At 52.2% G+C, this 2,500-nt stretch overlaps 1 protein-coding gene across 5 annotated transcripts in view; it reads left to right on the top strand.

Annotated features, from left to right (window-relative positions):
* The window catches only part of tacc1 (transforming, acidic coiled-coil containing protein 1), a 53,451-nt gene that overhangs the window by 21,629 nt on the left and 29,322 nt on the right, over positions 1–2,500 (top strand). The window contains exon 1 of one of the 5 annotated variants that reach the window (XM_076283947.1): positions 2,031–2,500. This exon is cut by the window's right edge and continues 434 nt beyond it. The exons of 3 other annotated variants lie outside the window; for them this stretch is intronic. The gene's annotated coding sequence lies outside the window, so the exon portion shown is untranslated. Of the gene's footprint in view, positions 1–2,030 lie in introns of those variants that run through there. One more of the 5 variants, XM_076283946.1, reaches the window with a different exon arrangement.

The following is a 2,500-nucleotide window of genomic DNA, read 5'->3' as shown; positions in this document are numbered from 1 at the left end:
TGGGAGACATGGGCATGTGTGTGTGTGTGTGTGTGTGTGTGTGTGGGGGGGGGGGGGGTGTTGCAGACGTGTGGATATCAAACAGGTTCTCCGTTAATCCCTAAAGCCTAGTGAAGAGCCTCCTCCGCTGATAACTGAAGATAGCGCCGTCCGTCTCACGAGGGGTGGACGCTCTATCCCACCACGCCAGCAGCGCCACACACGCACACCGTCCGTCTCACAAGCGTTGGACGCTCTGTCCCACCACGCCAGCAGCGCCACACACGCGCACACACACACACACGCACACACACACCATCCGTCTCACGAGCGTTGGACACTCTGTCCCACCACGCCGGCAGCGTGCCGCACAGCTCACACTTCAAACTGACTAAAGAAGATACACAAGTATAAGTATATATACTCTTTTGATCCCGTGAGGGAAATTTGGTCTCTGCATTTATCCCAATCCATGAATTAGTGAAACACACTCAGCACACAGTGAAGTGAAGCACCCACTAATCCCAGCACAGTGAGCTGCCTGCAACAACAGCGGCGCTCGGGGAGCAGTGAGGAGTTAGGTGCCTTGCTCAAGGGCACTTCAGCCGTGCCTACTGGTCGGGGTTCGAACCGGCAACCCTCCGGTTACAAGTCCGAAGTGCTAACCAGTAGGCCATGGCTGCCCAAGGGCTGCCGTGCAACAGGTGAGGGAAGAACAGAACAGAGAGAGAGAGAGCAAGAGAGAGAGAGAAATCACAGATCCAGGGAAATATTATTCATGCCAGGAGATGCTAATATGAACTGAATTATTATGAGTTAGATGAAGAGAAAGACAGGAGTTCAGACAGGTGGAAGGAGAGAGAGAGGGAGAAGAGACAGAGAGAGAGAAAGAGAGGGGGAGAAGAGACAGAGAAAGAGAGAGAGAGAGAGAGAAGAGATAGGTAGGCCCCTGAGGCAGTATTGAGCTGGTCTGAGTGCCAAACAGGTATCAGCACCTGAGAGAGACTGGGCAGGGGCAGAAGAAAGCGGGTGTATGTCTGTGTGTGTGTGTGTGTGTGTGTGTGTGTGTGTGTGTGTGTGTGTGTGTGTGTGTGTGTGTGTGTGTGTGTGTGTGTGTGTGTGTGTGTGTCAACAAGAGAAAGAAACTGATGGAGAAAGAGAAACTCAAGAGAAACTCAAGAAAGGAAAGACACAGGGAAGAGAAATGGAAAGAATGCAGGGTCTCGGAGATGAAGAGTGGAGCAGAGAGAGAGACAAAGAGACGGACAGATGAAAGGGGAGATGAAAGGAGCAGCTGTCTGTCTCTCTGATAGAGAGAACAGGTTCCTCTGGGGTGCAGGGAGACGGTTAAATGGATACAGAGCAAGGAGGAGCCGAGTGTTCAAGCATTCCAAACCCTCCCCTCTAAAACATACACACACACACACACACACACACACTCACACACACTCACACACCACACACACACACACACACCACACACACACACACACACCACACCACACACACATACACACAAACACTCTGTCTCTCTCACACACACAGACACACAGACACACACACACACACACACACACACACACACAAACACAAACACAAACACACACACACACACACTGTCTCTCTCTCTCTCTCACACACACACACACACACACACACACACACAAACACAAACACAAACACACACACACACACACTGTCTCTCTCTCTCTCTCACACACACACACACACACACACACACACACATTCACTCTCTGTCTCTCTCTCACACACTCAAACACACGCACACACACACACACACACTCTCTCAACACACTCTTAAACTCCTCCTCAGTCTGCCAGTGTGTTTGTTTTCCGTCTTCTGCTTCTTTGCATGAGAGAAGCCCTAAAGCCCAACAGAGAGAGGGAGAGAGAAAAGAGAGTGGACGGGGGTTTGGGGGAGGTACCACTCTCTGACCACAGGGCCACCCAGTCTGTGGGTGCAGGGGCCCAGTGTTGCTGTGCAGGCCGATCCTTCCTGCCCCCCCCCCCTCTCTGTGAGCACAATGGGCCGGTCCAGAGAGGAGAGGGGGCGGGGGAGAGAGAGCGCAGGAGAGCCAGAGAGCGCACAGCAGAGCACTATCTGGCAGCCAGCTGATCTGTGCTGTGGTATTCTGAGCTTAGAGGCTGGAGAAGGAGAGAACAGAGTCAGGGACAGAGAGAGAGAGAGAGAGAGAGAGAGAGAGAGAGAAGAGAGACAGGGAGAGAGAGAGAAGAGGTTGACTGTTCTCTATTTTGAAGTGTCGTGAGGTGAAAGAGGAAGCAGAAGAACTCCACATCAACAGTAGAGTGTGGGAGTGTGTGTTGCTCACACACGTGCACATGTGAGTGTATGTGCGTGTGTCTGCGCAGTTGGGTGAACTCAGAGCGAGAGAGAGAGAGAGAGAGAGACAGAGCGCGCGCAAGACAGGAGTTCCGCTTTTGAGAAGAAGGAAGCTGAAAAAAAACAGCATGAAGAGAGCAGCTCTGAGACGCCTCACAG

The sequence above is a fragment of the Alosa pseudoharengus genome, unplaced genomic scaffold (assembly GCF_046254945.1).
Source record: "Alosa pseudoharengus isolate Yale_2024_CS ecotype anadromous, Long Island Sound unplaced genomic scaffold, YU_APseudo_1.1 YU_APseudo_1.1_scf_14, whole genome shotgun sequence".
In the NCBI taxonomy this organism is placed as follows: Eukaryota; Metazoa; Chordata; class Actinopteri; order Clupeiformes; family Clupeidae; genus Alosa; species Alosa pseudoharengus.
Note: the sequence above shows the minus strand (reverse complement) of the source record. Positions and strands in the feature narration are given on the sequence as shown.